The sequence below is a fragment of the Lepidochelys kempii genome, chromosome 6 (assembly GCF_965140285.1).
Source record: "Lepidochelys kempii isolate rLepKem1 chromosome 6, rLepKem1.hap1, whole genome shotgun sequence".
NCBI classification, from domain to species: domain Eukaryota; kingdom Metazoa; phylum Chordata; order Testudines; family Cheloniidae; genus Lepidochelys; species Lepidochelys kempii.
The window spans coordinates 84,396,841-84,415,535 of NC_136385.1; positions in this window are offsets into that span (position 1 = coordinate 84,396,841).

Below are 18,695 nucleotides of genomic sequence, written 5' to 3' on the forward strand. Positions count from 1 at the left end.
AGAATGCTCCACTGTGACTGCTCTGGACAGCACTCTCAACTCAAATGCACTGGCCAGGTAGACAGGAAAAGGCCCGCAAACTTTTGAATTTCAATTTCCTGTTTGGCCAGCGTGGCAAGCAGCAGGTGACCATGCAGAGCTCATCAGCAGAGGTGACCATGATGGAGTCCCAGAATTGCAGAAGAGCTCCAGCATGGACCGAATGGGAGGTATGGGATCTGATTGCTGTATGGGAGAGGAATCCGTGCTATCAGAACTCTGTTCCAGTTTTTGAAATGCCAAAACATTTGTCAAAATCTCCCAGGGCATGAAGGACAGAGGCCATAACAGGGACCTGAAGCAGTGCTGCATGAAACTTAAGGAGCTGTGGCAAGCCTACCAGCAAACCAGAGAGGTGAATGGTCGCTCCGGGTCAGAGCCCAAAATATGCCGCTTCTATGATGAGCTGTATGCCATTTTAGGGGGTTCAGCCACCACTACCCCAGCGGTGTTTGACTCCTTCAATGGAGATGGAGGCAACACGGAAGCAGGTTTTGGGGACGAGGAAGATGATGAGGAGGAGGAGGCTGAAGAGAGCTCACAGCAAGCAAGCAGAGAAACCGCTTTTCCCAACAGCCAGGAACTGTTTCTTACCCTGGACCTGGAGCCAGTACCCCCCGAACCCATCCAAGGCTGCCTCCCGGACCCGCCAGGTGGAGAAGGGACCTCTGGTGAGTGTACCTTTTAAAATACTATGCATGGTTTAAAAGCAAGCATGTGAAAGGATTAATTTGCCCTGGCATTCGTGGCTCTCCTGGATGTACTCCCAAAGCCTTTGCGAAAGGTTTCTGGGGAGGGCAGCCTTATTCCATCCACCATGGTAGGACACTTTACAACTGCAGGCCAGTAGCACGTACTCGGGAATCATTGTAGAACAAAGCATTGCAGTGTGTGTTTGCTGGGGTTCAAACAACATCTGTTCTTTATCTCTCTGTGTTATCCTCAGGAGAGTGAGATATCATTCATGGTCACCTGGTTGAAATAGGGTGCTTTTCTTAAGGGGACATTCAGAGGTACCCGTTCCTGCTGGGCTGTTTGCCTATGGCTGAACAGAAATGCTCCCCGCTGTTAGCCACGGGGAGGGGTGAGGGGCTAGCCACGTGGTGGCGGGAGGCAAAATGCGACTTTGGAACGAAAGCACATGTGCTGTGTAGGTAATGTTAACAGCAAGGTTTACCATGAAAGAGTGTAGCCATTGTTCTAGAAAATGTGTCTTTTTAAATACCACTGTCTTTTTTTTTTCTCCACCAGGTGCATGTGTTTCAAGGATCACAGGATTTCCTCCTTCCCAGAGGCTAGTGAAGATTAGAAGGTGAAAAAAACGCACTCGTGATGAAATGTTCTCTGAGCTCATGCTGTCCTCCCACACTGACAGAGCACAGACGAATGCGTGGAGGCAGACAATGTCAGAGTGCAGGAAAGCACAAAATGACCGGAAGGAGAGGTGGCGGGCTGAAGAGAGTAAGTGGTGGGCTGAAGAGAGGGCTGAAGCTCAAATGTGGCGGCAGTGTGATGAGAGGAGGCAGGATTCAATGCTGAGGCTGCTGGAGGATCAAACCAATATGCTCCAGCGTATGGTTGAGCTGCAGGAGCAGCAGGCAGCAGGAGCACAGACCGCCACTACAGCCACTGTGTAACCAACCACCCTCCTCCCTAAGTTCTATAGCCTCCTCACCCAGACACCCAAGAATGCAGTGGAGTGGCCTCTGGCCACCCGGCCACTCCACCCCAGAGGATTGCCCAAGCAACAGAAGGCTGGCATTCAATAAGTTTTAAAGTTTTAAACTTTTAAAGTGCTGTGTGGCCTTCTCTTTCCCTCCTCCACCCCGCCTCCTGGTGCGTCTCTCCTCCACCACCCCTCCTGGGCTACCTTGGTAGTTATCCCCCTATTTGTGTGATGAATGAATAAAGAATGCATGAATGTGAAGCAACAATGACTTTATTGCCTCTGCAAGTGGTGATCAAAGGGAGGAGGGGAGGGTGGTTAGCTTACAGGGAAGTAGAGTGAACCAAGGGGCAGGGGGTTTCATCAAGGAGAAACAAAGAGAACTTTCACACCATAGCCTGGCCAGTCATGAAACTGGTTTTCAAAGCTTCTCTGATGTGCACCGCGCCCTCCTGTGCTCTTCTAACTGCCCTGGTGTCTGGCTGTGCAAAACCAGCAGCCAGGCAATTTGCCTCAACCTCCCACCCCGCCATAAACGTCTTCCCCTTACTCTCACAGATATTGTGGAGCGCACAGCAAGCAGTAATAACAGTGGGAATATTGGTTTCGCTGAGGTCTAAGCGAGTCAGTAAACTGCACCAGCGTGCTTTTTAACGTCCAAATGCACATTCTACCACCATTCTGCACTTGCTCAGCCTGTAGTTGAACAGCTCCTGACTATTGTCCAGGCTGCCTGTGTACGGCTTCATGAGCCATGGCATTAAGGGGTAGGCTGGGTCCACAAGGATAACTATAGGCATTTCAACATCCCCAACGGTTATTTTCTGGTCTGGGAATAAAGTCCCTTCCTGCAGCTTTTGAAACAGACCTGAGTTCCTAAAGATGCGAGCATCATGTACCTTTCCTGGCCATCCCACGTTGATGTTGGTGAAACGTCCCTTGTGATCCACCAGTGCTTGCAGCACTATTGAAAAGTACCCCTTGTGGTTTATGTACTTGCCGGCCTGTTGCTCCGGTGCCAAGATAGGGATATGGGTTCCGTCTATGGCCCCACCACAGTTAGGGAATCCCATTGCAGCAAAGCCATCCACTATGACCTGCACATTTCCCAAGGTCACTACCCTTGATATCAGCAGATCTTTGATTGCATTGGCTACTTGCATCACAGCAGCCCCCACAGTAGATTTGTCCACTCTAAATTGATTCCCGACTGACCGGTAGCTGTCTGGCGTTACAAGCTTCCACAGGGCTATTGCCACTCGCTTCTCAACTGTGAGGGCTGCTCTCATCTTGGTATTCTTGCGCCTCAGGGCAGGGGAAAGCGAGTCACAAAGTTCCATGAAAGTGCCCTTATGCACTTTCACAGAAAGTTTCACAGCCACTGGGAATCGTGCCAGACCTGCAACACTATGCGGTCCCGCCAGTCTGTGCTTGTTTCCCAAGCCCAGAATCGGCGTTTCACCGCATGAACCTGCCCCATTAGCAGCATGATGCCCACATTGCCAGGGCCCGTGCTTTGAGAGAAGTCTGTGTCCATGTCCTCATCACCGCGCTGACGTTGTCTACTCACCCAGTTTCGCTTTGGCAGGTTCTGGTGCTGCATGTACTGCTGGATAATGTGTGTGGTGTTTAATGTGCTCCTAATTGCCAAAGTGATCTGAGTGGGCTCCATGCTTTCCGTGGTATGGCGTCTGCACAGAAAAAAGGCACGGAACGATTGTCCGCCGTTGCCCTGACGGAGGGAGGGGTGACTGACGACATGGCTTACAGGGTTGGCTTACAGGGAATTAAAATCAACAAAGGGGGTGGCTTTATGAGAAACAAAATGGCCCCCTCAAGGATAGCACTCAAAATCTCAAGGATAGAACTCAAAAGTGGGTTTAGCAGGCCATTGATTTCACGGAGGGAGGGAGGGAGGAGAAAATGAATACAAAACAAATCTGGTCTTTTTCTTGTTTTGATCCTCTTCATCTATCTTTATACATCTTGCTGGCAGCAGACTGTGCAGTACGACCGCTACCCATCATCATCTCCTGGGTGCTCGGCAGAAGACGGTGCAGGATGACTGCTGGCCATCGTCTTCTGCTGGTTGCTGATTAAAAGACAGGGCACTGCCGGTAGGACTGAATCGCCATGAGATGAAACTTAAAAGGGAAATGACCTGGCTGAGTCATTCCCATGTTTGCCCAGGCACCCCTGACCTCATCGAGGTTGGTTAAAAGAGCGCCCAGGACTACGTCGATGACGGCTACCAATCATACTGCACTGTCTGCTGTCAAAAGGCAATAAACTGCTGCTGTGTAGCAATGCAGTACCATGTCTGCCAGCAACCAGGAGACATACGGTGACAGTGAGCTGAGTGGGCTCCATGGTTGCCGTGGTATGGCGTCTGCACAGGTAACTCAAGAAAAAAGGCGCAAAACTATTGTCTGCCCTTGCTTTCATGGAAGGAGGGAGGGAACGGGGGCCTGACGATATGTACCCAGAACCACCCGCGACAATGTTTTAGCCCTATCAGGCACTGGGATTTCTACCCAGAATTCAAGTGGGCGGCGGAGACTGCGGGAACTGTGGGATAGCTACCCACAGTGCAATGCTCCGGAAGTCGACAGTTGCCTCGGAACTGTGGACACACTCCGCCGACTACATGCTCTTAGAGCACATGTGTGGGGACACACACAATTGGCTGTATAAAAACGCTTTCTACAAAACCGACTTCTGTAAATTCGACCTAATTTCATAGTATAGACATACATGTGACTGAATCCAATATACAGCAGTGTTGAACCCCAGTGGTAATTTTTTTTTCTTTCTGTACCAAATTTAAGCAGCTTTCTGTAGATAGCAGCAGCGAGCACAGTGGCTTAATGTACTAATACTTCCTGCTTTAGTTTAGTGATGCTTTACTCTCTATTGCAGTGAGCTTGAATCACAGATGGGGATTAAAAACAAATAAAGAGATTTGTATTAAATGCAGTCCTGTTGGCATGAGCTATCACTTATAATCACAAAAGATAGCAGATAGTTTAATGGGTGCAAAATTGCAGACAGATAAATATATATTATATTTTGAATAAGTGCCTTTGAAGGGTGCAGCTTACTCTGAGAAGGGTCCTGAGAGTCACCGAATACATGGAGAACAATTACTCACAGTCCTCTTTATAACAGCCCTTACCATATTTGAAGACCATTATCAGGTCCACCCTCAGACTTCTTTTCTCAAGACTGAACATGTCCTGTTTATTTAATCTTTCCTCATTGGTCATGTTTTCTAAACCTTTTAGCATTTTTGTGTTCGCCTCTGGACTGTCTCCAGTTCATCCACATCTTTCCTAAAGTGTGGTGCTCACAGTTGGACAGTACTCTAGGAGAGGCCTCACCAGTGCCAAGTACAGTGGGACAATTACCTCCTATGATTTACATATACCACTACTGTTAACACACCCAGGAATATTAGCCCTTTTCACAACTTGTTACGAATTACACCTGAGAGGACACGCACACAACTGCTGCGAATTATACCTTGTAGGACACGCACACAAATGCTACGAATTACACCTGGTAGGACACGCACACAAATGCTGCGAATTACACCTGATAGGACACGCACACAAATGCTGCGGATTACACCTGGTAGGACACGCACACCAATGCTGCGAATTATACCTGATAGGTCACGCACAGTTCGAATCTAGGCTGAGGCACATAAACAAAGTCCACAACTGCAGAGTTCCCAAAAGACACTAAGTTTATTATGCTCGAGCATGGTGCCCCCCCTGCTAGCCAGGAGGGGACCCCGATACAGATTATACAAAGGTTATATACTTTTTAGCAAAGCACGTTGCCCTCGTGCATCGGAAACCTTAGCCAATAAACAAAGCCTTTTCTTATCTACCACCTGTCCCTGCTTGGTGCATTCCTCATGCTAAACCAGTATGTTAATTACACAGCATGGTCCTAAAGCCATGCATCAGTAACTTTTATTATCAGGATGGGAGGCCTCACATCAAGGCCAAGAGACAGGGAGTTAGAGACTGACAAAAACCAGATACTGGGAGTCAAGGCAGGCTGGAGACAAGGAGGAGGATTTTCACAGGGATTCAGTATCTAAGGGTAACTCCTCCTGGTGTATGATGTGCTGGCATTTAAGCAATGGTGGGCCCCAAACCAAAATGGAGTCACATGTGCTAAATTTTCCTTATCAAACTGCATCACATTGTTGACACATATTCAATTTGTGATCCACTATAACCTTCCTCTAGATTCTTTTCTGCAGCCAGTTGCCTAGCCAGTTACTCCCCATTTTGTGTTGTGCATTTGATTTTTCCTTCCTGAATGAAGTACTTTGCACTTGTCTTTATTGAATTTTATCTTGTTGATTTCACAACTAGTCTCAAATTTAAGGTCATTTTAAATTCTAATTTTGTTAGTCAATGTGCTTTCTATGCCTTCCACCTTGGTGTCATACACAAATTTTGTAAGCATACCCTCCACTCCATTATCCAAGTCATGAATTGACACATTGAATAGTATTGGACCCAAAACAGACCCCCCCCCCTGCTGGTCCCCACTAAATACATCCTCTCAGTTTGATAGTGAATATTGATAAATATTCTTTGAATATAGTCTTTCAACTACTTGTACACCCACAATATAGTAATTTTGTCAAAACCACATTTCCATACTTTGCTTTTGAAAATATCATATGGGACTGTGTCAAAAGCCTTATTAAAATAAAGATCTATGACGTATGCTGCTTCTTGGCCTCAGTTACCTTGTCAAAGGAGGAAATTAAGTTTGTTTGGCATGATTTGTTCTTGACAAATCCACATTGACTGTTACTTATTCCTTATTACCTGTAGGTGCTTACAAATTGATTGTTTAATCCTTTGTTCTAGTATTTTTCCAGGTATCAAAGTTAGGTTGACTGGTCTATGATTCCCTGGGTCCTCTTTGTTCCCCTTTTTAGAGTACTATATTTGCCCTTCTCCAGCCTCCGGGAACCTCACCCATCTTCCATGAATTCACCAAAGATAATCTCTAATAGTTTCATGCTTCCTAGATTGCTTCAGCTAGTTCCTTAAATACCCCAGGGTGAATTTCGTCAGGCCCGGCCAACTTCAATACATCTAACTTATCTAAATATTCTTTAACCTCTTCTTTCCCTATTCTGTCTTGTGTTCCTTTCCCCTTGCTGTTAATATTAGGGCTTGTCTACACTGGCACTTTACAGCGCTGCAACTTTCTCACTCAAGGGTGTGAAAAAACACCCCCCGGAGTGCTGCAAGTTTCAGTGCTGTAACATTCCAGTATAGACAGTGCACCAGTACTGGGAGCAAGCTACACCCCTCGTGGAGGTGGGGTTTTTTTAGAGCGCTGGGAGAACGCTGTAGACAAGCCCTCAGTTGCGTTGCGTATCTGGTCACTATTAACGTGTTTTAGTGAAGACTGAAGTAAAAGAGGCATTTAACACATTAACCTTCTTGATGTCATCAGTTATTAGTTTTCCTTCCCTTCTGAGTGGAGAACCTACACTTTCCTTCATCTTTCTCCTGCTCCTAATGTATTTATAAAACCTCTTACTGCCCATTATGTCCTTGCTAAGTGTAACTCATTCTGTGCCTTAGCCTTTCTGATTTTGTCCCTGCATACTTGTGCTATTCATCCTTAGCAATATGTCCATGTTTCCACTTTTTGTAGGATTCCTTTTTTGTTTTTCAGGTCATAAAGAGCTCCTGATGGAGCAATATTGGCCTCTTCCTATCTTTCCTTCACATGGGGATAGTTTGCTGTTGTGTCCTTAATATTGTTTCTTTAAGAAACTGCCAGCTCTCCTGAACTCTCTTTTCCCTTAGATTTTCTTCCCAGGGGACTTTACCTACCTATTCCCTGAGTTTGTTGACATTTCCTTTTTGAAGTCCACTGTCCTTATTCTGCTGCTGTCACTCCTTCCTTTCCTTAAAATCAAGAAATCTGTCATTTCATGATCACTTTCACCCAAACTCCCTTTTTTTCCCCGTCTGCCCTTCCTGAACAAACTATGCTCTCTATACCAATATTGCAGTCATTTATCCTAACAACTCTTAGTGATGCCAATTAAGTAATAATTTAGCTTGGGTGCTAAACTTCCAGTTCTTCCTGTTTATTCATCATACTCCTCATATTTGTGAATAGACATCTAAGATGTTGAACAGATTACTTCACGATTTTCCCTCTTGGTTCTTCTATGGCCCTATTGTAATTTTCCATTTCCCCTTCAACTTCTAGCCTTCTGTTAAGGTCATCTTTTTAATACATACCTGTGGGCTTTCATTGCCTGCCCTCTTTGAACCCAGTTTGAAGCTCTCCTCACTAGGTTGGCAAGTCTGTGTCTGAAGATGCTCTTCCCCTTCTTCGTCAGGTGGACCTCAACTCTTCCCAGCAGTTCTCCTTCCTGTAACTGCATCCCATTGTCAAGGAAGCCAAAGGCTTCCTGTTGACATCATCGGCACAACCATGCATTCATCTCCAGGATGCATGCATCCCTGCCTGCGCTCTTATCCTGCATCAGTAGGATGAACCCCCACCCGCACCTCCAACTCCTAAACTATATATCAAATATTTAAACTAAATTAATTTGTCAAAAAATTCCAACAACCCATTTGGTGGTACATTAGCCTTGCTTGTTTTGTATTGTTCACTTACTTGTAATTTGTTGATGAACAATTGGTCTGTCCATCCTTCGTGTGAATTAAATCATCTGTACTTAGTTTTGTGGGCACGCAGTACTTCATGCCATCCAATACTATAATGAGACAAGTTAATGGCATTACTATAGAGAGATAATGCAATGTCATTAGCATATCACACCATGAGTCTACCTCTGTTGACAGAAGATTCTAAGTGGTTAATATTTAAGTTGATCACATTGTGACTGGCCTTTATGGGGGGCTAGAGAATGGTCATCACAATGAAGGAAATTCAAGAGTAGTGTGGTAAGTAGTCCCTGCGAATCAGAAGAAGAAAACAGAGCTAAAGGCATGAATAGATTGAGGAGACCAAGTTAAAATTCTTTAAGTATTCCCATTTGCTGTGCCAGGCACCTAATTTGTTTTTCTAGGCTTCCTATGTGATAGAAGCAGAGAACAGGCACCCTGGCTGAGTAGCTGCTCCAAGAATAGGAAGTGAAGCTAGATAAGTAGTTTAAAAGTAGCTGCTGCCCATTTTACTCCCTAGCTTCAGCCCTCTTCAGCTAGGGAGCACTTCTGTAGTGCAGATGTGAATGACAATTTTTCTATTCCCCCTACTCCTCTCTTCCTGTGTCCGCTGGGTGGTGATATACCGTTCCTCCCTGGTGTCATGGGGGAAAATCAAGATAGAAGGCAGGGAGCCCTTGGGCTCAGAGCCTCACTTTGTTTTTTATCATCTGTGTTAGGCTGGCTGGCTGGCACCAGAGAACATGGTGGCATTTCTGAGCAACTCTTCAAATGAGGCTGCAAACCATTGCCTTAGGAACAGCAAAATACTCCTAGATTGGCTGGCCTCAGAATAGGAGTGAATGGGAAATGTGACAGGAAGCAAGCTCTCTTTCCAGCCTCCCCTTGACTATACTCATACAGTTGGACTCCCCTGCAAACTGAACAACATTTACTGTAAACTCACTACCACAGCAAGTCACACCCAGGGCTCCCTCATGGCAATACAGACCACTGCTAAGCTAAGCTAGTAAGTCCGCTCCAAAATCCTCCATTTTGTGTTGCCAGAGTAAGTGAACATACATACCACAGGATACCGTTGTTCAATCAACAGGGTTTCAAATAGAATGATTTGAAAAATTTGGACAAAAGCAGAAAAATGTTACTTATGGTTTGGGCAATGTAACCATTTCAATCACAGCTGCTCACTTGCTAAAGCTACATGGTAAAATAGTGAAACATGAATGAGTTTTCCTGCACATAGTTGTACAGTATCTGACTCAAACAGAAATTTTAGATAACCTTGGTGGCAGTATTTGAATTGTTTATCTCTTAAATCCTCATTTAGTCAAGATTTACAGAAAATATGGATGTGTCAGTGACTATCTTGTTCTCCTGATGTTTTATCATATATTTCATGTGGAATGGAATGAGAGCTAAAGGCTGTACAGAGGTTGTATTTTCAAATGTTAAAGCATTCACATTTTTAGTTGTAAATCAGGATAAGTGTTTCAGGATCCAGAATCTTTGGGGTATACTTCCAACAGAAATGCTTCAAATCCTCTTGGACAACTTTCTATTGTTCTTTTTCAGAACTGAGAGCCTGAAAGTAGAAAATACACCGAACAGTCCTATAATCAAACACTTCCTCAGATGTCATAATAAATAGTAACAATAGTCTGTACTGGTATCAGCTGAGACCCTCAAAAAGCAAATTATCCCTATCCAAAGCACACTGCAAGTCAGTGATATGATTAATGAGCTCTGTGTAAGCTCCAAAGTTTTTCTCTCTCACCAACACAAGTTGGTCCAATGAAATATATTACTTCACCCACCTTGTCTCTCTCAAGTCCTGCTATCAACATGGCTACTACAACACTGCATATAAGAAGTGGAAGAGATTTAGTTTCAGTTTGAACACTGATTTAAAAACGCTACTAATCTTTTATAGGTAGAAACTGTGATTGAGGATATAATATGTAGTACCTAAAAATCAAGACGGATTGAATAATTTTTTACCTCACTAATGATGATAGATTCAGCTTCTTACCAACAAAATCCTTCAGACACAGATTCCCTTCATCTGCAAATTCGCCAGCATTTATAAATAGATATAATAGGCTTTTCTGTGTATTATCAAGACACATTGGCACATGTAAGTAATTTGCATGTTGTGATAGTGCTTTGCCGTGTCTGGCACTCATCATGTCAATCTGTTTTCTTCCATCAGTGCTGGCATTAAGAGAATCTGTGTCTGAAGGATTTTGTTGATAAGAAGCTGAATCTATTATCATTAGTGAGGTTAAAAAAATGTTTCAATCCATCTTGATTTTAAGGTACTACATATTATATCCTCAATCACAGTATCTACCTATAAAAGATTAGTAGGATTTTTAAATCGGTTTTCAAACTGAGACTAAATCTCTTCCACTTCTTATATGCAGTGTTGTAGCCATGTTGATACCAGGATATGAGAGAGAACACAGGGGTGTAAGACTAAATTCCACATTCTAGAATATAGGACTTTGTCCTGTGGGGTGCCACAACTTCCCTTGAGTTCATGAGACTTGAAAGTGTTCAACACTTCATGTGACTGGGACTATGAGGCTTTACCACTGATTTCAATGGGAGCGAAGTTGTATGTGGGTCAGGCTGTCATAGTGTTAACTAGGCATGTTACTCTTTTCGGAAAAAGAGAGTTACCTTTTCCGTAACTGTTGTTCTTCGAGATGTGTTGCTCATGTCTATTCCACAATAGGTGTGCGTGTTCGCCATGTGCACCGGTGCCGGAAGTTCTTCCCCTAGCAGTACATGTAGGGGGGAGCGCACCCCGCGACCCCTGGCGTGGCGTCTGCCTGGCGCGGTATAAGGGGAGCTGCGCACTACCCCCACCCTCAGTTCCTTCTTGCCAGATAACAACAGAGAGGAAGGAGGGCGGGATATGGAATAGACACGAGCAACACATCTCAAAGAACACCAGTTACAGAAAAGGCAACTGTCTTTTCTTCTTCGAGTGATTGCTCATGTGTATTCCACAACAGGTGATTCCACGCTATATCTGTTGGAGGTGGGTAGGAGTTCACGAATTCCCAGGACGGAGGACAGCCCTGCCAAACCCGGCGTCATCCCTGGTTTGGGGACAATTGCATAGTGCAAGGTGAATGTGTGAACCGAAGACCACGTGGCAGCCCTACAAATGTCCTGGATTGGGATGTGGGCCACGAAGGCAGCCGATAAGGCCTGCACCCGAGTCGAGTGTTCACTCACAATGGGTGGTGGGGGGACACGCACCAGCTCATAACAGGAGCGGATGCACAAAGTGATCCAATTGGAAATCCGCTGAGTGGAAATCGGCTGGCCCCTCATGTGCTCAGCTGAGGTGATGAACAGTTGCAAGGACTTTCTGAATGGCTTGGTCTGCTCGAGGTAGAAAGCCAGAGCCCACCGCACATTGAGCGTGTGCAGATGGCGCTCCTCTCTGGATGTGTGAGGCTTGTGGCAGAGGACCGGTAGAAAAATGTCCTGACCCACATGGTAGGCAGAGACCACCTTCGGGAGGAACACAGGGTGTGGGCGGAGCTGGACTTTATCCTTACAGAAGACCATGTACGGTGGCTCAGAGGTCAGGGCCCTGAGCTCCAAGACTCAGCTGGCCGATGTGACTGTAACCAGGAAGGCCACCTTCCATGAGAGGTGAGACCAGGAGCATGTGGCCAGTGGTTCAAATGGGGGCCCCGTGAGATGAGCCAACACCAGGTTTAGGTCCCACTGTGTAACCGGGGGTCTAGAATACAGAAAAAGACGGTCCAAATCCTTAAGGAACCGGCCAGTCATAGCATGGGAAGATATAGTGTGCCCTTGCACCGGCGGATGGAAGGCCGATATGGCTGCCAGGTGCACCTTGACTGACGAGGGCGCCAGGCCCTGGGCCCTCAGGTGGAGGAAGTAATCAAGGATAAGCTGGATTGGGGCGGCCACAGGGGAGACACCCTGGTCCGCCACCTACCTAGAAAACTGAGACCACTTCGCCAAATAAGTGCGGCGAGTGGAGGGCCATCTACTTTCAAGGAGGACATGCTGAACCTGTTCTGAGCACGTCCTTTCCTTCCCACCTAACCACTGAGCAGCCATGCCGTGAGGTGAAGAGCTGCTAGGTTGGGATGGAGGAGGCAGCCTGGTCCTGAGAGACCAGGTCCGGGTGGAGCAGCAACGGCCACAGCAGAGCTATCGCCAGAACCCGTGAGGGTCCCGTACCAATGCTGCCTGGGCCATGCCGGGGCAATCAGGAGGACCCGGGCCTTGTCCATCTTTCTCTTCTGCAGGACCCTGCTGATTAGAGGGAATGGGGGAAAGGCGTAGAGAAGCTGGCCTGACCAGGACAGGAGAAAGGTATCGGAGATAGCACCGTTCCCCAGGCCCCCCCCAGAGCAAAACCGGGGGCATCGCTGGTTCTGCTGAGTCGCAAATAGGTCCACCTGGGGAGTTACCCACCTTCGGAAGAGCTGGTGTGCCACTTCCGGGTGGAGGGACCACTTGTGTTGCAAGGAAAAGTCCCTGCTCAAGTGATCCGCCCTCTCGTTCTGGGCACCCATTAGGTGGAAGGCCTGCAGATGGATGTTGTGGGCTATACAGAAGTCCCACAGCCTGAGGGCTTCGTGGCAGAGTGTAGAGGATCGGGCCCCACCTTGCCTGTTGATATAGAACATCGTGTTGTCTGTGAGGACCCTCACTACCTTGCCCTCCAGGTGCGAGCGAAAGGCCATACATGCCAGCCACACCACCCTGAGCTCCTTGATGTTCATATGTAGGGTCAGGTCTTGAGTTTGAAATTTCCCCACATGGGCCCCCCAACCAGGTCCAACACATCGGACACCAGCTCCAGCAACGGGGCCCTGTCCCTGAATGGGACTTCTTGGAGCATATTGTATGGGGCAGACCACCACCGTAGGGAGGTGATCACAGAGTCTGGCATGGTGAGGACCTTGTCCATCCTGTCCATGGCCTGGGAGAATTTTGAGGCCAACCAGAGCTGGAGGGGCCTCATCCTGAGTCTGGCGTGATGGACCACGTACGTACACGCCGACATGTGACCCAAGAGCTGCAGGCAAACCCTGGCTGTTGTCACCGGGAACCTTGTGACCGAATCGATGAGCCCTTTCAGGGTCTCGAATCTGTCTCAGGGGAGAGAGGCCCTGGCCAACGCTGCGTCCAGGAATGCCCCAATAAACTCTATACATTGGGCCGGGACTAAGTGGACTTGGTGTTGTTTACCAACAGGCCCAAGGCGGTGCACGTGGACAGGAGGAGTGCCATGTGATCCCTCACCTGCAACTGGGAGGTTCCCTTGACAAGCCAATCGTCCAGATAGGGAAATATCTGGACCCCCTGCCATCTGAGATAGGCTGCTACCACCAACATGCATTTTGTGAACACCCTGGGGGAAGTGAATTGGTAATGATTCTGTCCCACCACGAAATGGAGGAAGTGCCTGTGCCCCTCGAATATGTGGATGTGGAAGGACGCATCCTGCAGATCAAGGGCAGCGTATCAGTCCCCAGGATCCAGAGAGGGGACGATGAAAGCCAGGGAAACCATGCGGAACTTGTGTTTCACCATGTACTGGTTCAGACCTCGCAGGTCCAGGATGAGCCTGAGCCCCACTTTGGCCTATGGGATAAGGATATAACAGGAGTAATACCCCTTGCCCATGAAATCCTCAGGCACCACGTCTATAGCTCCTAGTCCTAGAAGCCGCCCCACCTCCTGCTTGAGCAGAGCTTTGTGTGTGGGGTCCCCCAAGGGGGATGGGGGCAGGGAGGTGGTTGGGCAGGGAGGAAGTAAACTGGAGGGTGTAACCGCAGAAGATTGTGTTGAGGACCCATCGGCCTGAGGTTAACTGCGACCATTCCAGAAGGAAAGCACACAACCGGTTGGAGAAGGGGAGATTTATTGGGGGTGGATCCCTAATGAGGACTGGCAGGGTGCCCCCAAGCGTCCCATCAAAAGCACCTTTTCCCCGCCTGCTTGCCCTTGGAGGACCCAGGCTGGGGGGCAGGATGAGACAGACTCTGTGCGCGTCTCTTATAGTCCATCTGCTTCTTATGGACAGCCTCATACTTCAGGAGGGTGGCCTGGACAGGACTTGAACTTTGCTCTTGCTGGAGCCGGGACATAGAGGCCCAGAGTCTGTAGGGTCATGCGGGAGTCTTTCATGCCGTGCAGCCTTGTATCTGTTTCCTCCGCAAACAAAGCTTTCCTGTCAAACGAGAGATCCTGCATGGAAGACTGCACCTCGCTGGACAGCCCAGAGAGCAGGAGCCATGACACTCATCTCATGGACACCGCAGATGCCATGGATCATGCGGCCGTGTCCACAGCATACGAGGCTGCCTGCAGGGATGCTCTAGCAGCTGCTGCCCCTTCCTCCACTAGCGCCATGAACTCCTTCCTTTCACGCTCCTGGAGGGAGTCCTCAAACTTGGGCAGGAGCCCCACAGATTGAATTTGTACCGGCCCAGGAGAGCCTGATGGTTTGCCACTTGTAACTGGAAGCTCGAAGACGAATAAATTTTCCTTCCGAAAGAGTCCAGTCTCCGAGACTCTTTGTTTTTTGGGGTCAGGGTTGGCTGACCCTCCCGTTCCCTGTGCTTGCCCGACTTGAGCACCAGGGAGTTGGGTGTCGGGTGGGTGTACAAGTACTCATGCTCCTTAGTGAGTACAAAGTACTTGTGTTCCGCCTTCTTAGAAATGGGGGCCAATGAGGCCGGTGTTTGCCACAGGGCATCTGAAATCTTAGCCACCCCTTCATGGAGGGGCAATGCCACCCTACCTGGTGCCAACAGGGACAGCGCATTAAACAGGGAGTCTGAGGGCTCCTCCATCTCCTCTGCCTGGAGGTGGAGCCTTGCTGCCACCCTCTTTAAGAGTTCTTAATGGGCCCTGAAGTCCTCCTGCGGGGCGAGGAGGCTGCTGTGGTGCTCTGGGTATCGGCTGGCACCGGAGGGTCCACCACCTGGTCAGACTTCCGAAGCTCCAGCCACAGAGCCAGCTCCCACTCGGGGCTGCACCAGAGGCCACCGTGCCCACTGGTACCATTGGGCCGGCCACGACGCTCGGTGCCACTGCATCTGCTGTGGCACTGGCGGGGTCGGCTGTTCGGGTTGGCTGTCCTGGCGCATCGAAGGACGGCTACGCATGGAGGCCGGGCTGGAGTAAGATCTGCTGCTGTCTCTGGACCGGGAGGAGCGGTGGTGCTGGGATCTACGTCGGCCACGGGACCGCGATCTCAATGTGGAAGACCGGTACTGACGGTAACAGCTGCTCCACAAACAGCCTTGACAGGTGGACCCACGATGGTGAGACACCGGCGATCGACGCCCGGGGCTGAGATGTCTTGGTGGAGACTTGGAGCGGGAGTCTGAGCAGGAATGGCGTTGACGACCATGCTATGACCTACTGTGGTACCCCCTCCGAGATGAGGACTGTTGGCGACGCCTGCTGCGGTCCCGTCGATATTCGCTCCTTGAGGACGAGCGGTGCCAAGAGTCCCGGGTAGCCGGAACCCAGCCAGACAGTTTGGTCGGCATCGAGGGCGATCCACATGGACTCTGTCCCAAACAGTCGCTGGGTGGTGACCGGTGTCGGGAACATTTCCTTGCCCGAGACCGGTACTGGGCTGGAGGCGACTGGGAAGATCCTAGCGGCAGCTTGCCTTTAGAGCATGGGGCCAACATTGGCAGCGCTCTGGGCACCGGCATGGACATAACGTCCCTCCCCGTGGGGAGGGCTTCAGGTGTGGACAGCATCCAGGCATCCGGAGAGGCCTGTTCCGAAGGGGCCGGGCTACTCCACTCAACGTGAGTCAGAGGCCTGGAGCCCGGTGGGTCAGTGAGGACTGCCCGACATGGGCCTAGCCTCTGTCCCAGACTTCCCCTAGTGTCGCTGCGAAGATGGAGTCTTTCTGGCACTCTTGCCATGCCCAGTGGATGGATAGCGGTGCCGACTGGTCGATGGCACTGGAGGGTCGCCGTGCACTGATGCCGTGGTGCCGGGTACTGGTTCGGAGCGGCGTGCTGGAGTCAGGGTCAGTGCCAACTCCATCAGGATGGCCTGGAGCCTAATGTCCCTTTCTCTTTTGGTCGGAGGCTTAAACGACTTGCAAATCTTGCACCCTTCGCTGATATGGGTCTCTCCTGAACAGCGCAAACAGTCTGCGGGCAGGTCACTTCTTGGCATAGAACGCCTACAAGAGCCACGCAACTTAAATCCCGGGATGCGGGGCATGCCCTGGCCTGGGCTCACTGACTAACTAAACAGCTAACTAACTACAGGTACTAACACTGAACGAACCAACGGTTCTGGGGACGAGCGACAGCAAAGCTGGAGCAGAGTAGTTCTGACGCACCTTCACTGGCAGCAAGAAGGAACCAAGGGTGCAGGGAGCGAGCAGCTCTCGTTATACTGCACCAGGCAGGCGCCACTCCAGGGGTCGCGTGGGGCACTTCCCCCCTACGGGTACTGCTAGGGGAAAAACTTCCAGCACCGGTGCATGTGGTGAGCATGCACTCCTATTGTGGAATACACATGAGCAATCACTCGAAGAACTACTGGCTTTTGGTTTCATCTGTTTAGAAGACACATGAACCCTACTTTTAGATACCATTTTCCCATTTGCTTTTATATGTAATAGGTCACCCTGACCCCCTAGAATCTGATGCAGAATATTGAAGTAGAAAATACTAACAAACTGTACATCAGACAGAGGGAGAAAAATCTATATAACATTGTGCAAAGCGTCTAGGCCTAACATTGGCATCCTTATAGTCTTTGGGACTTGCAAACCAGAAGATAAATTAAATACAGTAAAACCTTAGAGTCAGGAACACCAGAGTTATGAACTGACCGGTCCACCACGCACCTCATTTGGAACAGGAAATACACAATCAGGCAGCAAAGAGAGGGGAAAACAGCAAATACTGTACAGTACTGCATTAAATGTAAACTGCTAAAACTATAAAGGGAAAGTTTTAAAAAAGATTTGACAAAGTAAGGAAACAGTTTCTGGGCTTGTTCCATTTAAATTAAGATGGTTAAAAGCAGCATTTTTCTTCTGCATAGTAAAGTTTCAAAGCTGTATTAAGTCAGTGTTCATGGTAAACTTTTGAAAGAACAACCATAACGCTTTGTTCAGAGTTATGAACAACCTCCATGCCCGAGGTGTTTGTAACTCCGAGGTTCTATTGTACATCAAATCTTTCTTTACTCTCTATTACATGACAATATAGTTGAATTTTGAAGTTACATGCATATGTTTCACCTGATCTCTTGCATATTTATCATAGAATATCAGGGTTGGAAGGGACCTCAGGAGGTCATCTAGTCCAACCCCCTGCTCAAAGCAGGACCAATCCCCAATTTTTGCCCCAGATCCCTAAATGGCCCCCTCAAGGATTGAACTCATGAGCCTGGGTTTAGCAGGCCAATGCTCAAACCACTGAGCTATCCCTCCCCCCTATTTATCAGACATCATGGCAAATACCTTTTCCACTTTTATAGATGTACCTGTAGCTATATCCCATTATTAAATAGCTTGGGTTGAACCTGTAAATAGGAATCACGTGTTATAATTAAGGCTCAGATTTATTCACAGATATTTTTAGTAAAAATCAGGAGAGATCTGGTGCAATAAACAAAAATTCACAGAAGCCCATGACCTGTTTGTGATTTTTTACTAAAAATATCCCTGATAAAATGGGGAGGGAGGAGGGTCCAGCACCCACAGCAGGGTCCCTGCTTCCTGCGGTGGCTGGGAGCTCCGGGGTCCCCCCGTTGCCTGCAGGGGCTGGGAGTTCTAGGGTCCCTCTGCAGTCCGCAGAGTCTGGGAGCTCCGGGGACCCGCACCACCCAGTGGCTAGGGGAAAAATGGTAGAAAATGCCATGGAGGTAAGCCTGAGTTATAATTAGTCTCCAGATAATTGAACTGCAATCCTGTGTTTTAGTAAATTTCTATGGCAGTAGATTAGGAGGTTACCAAGGAGAGGGGAATAGATGCATTAAAAGTTAGATTTTAAGCACATGGTTGTATAAAATACAGAGCAAGGGCAGTTTAAATTTGATTTTACTGTGTTTATTTTTTAAGAACTGCCCTACCAATTGTAACTCACCAACTGTTCTCTTAATTTCTTGAGTTTTAAGAAGAGTTTCACTTGTCAAATGAAATAATCAAGCCTTAATGGAACTACTTGTGCTCAAAGTTAAGGATATAAAGTAACTGTTTTCAGGATTGGGCCCTCAGTGGCACTAAATTCAAGATACAA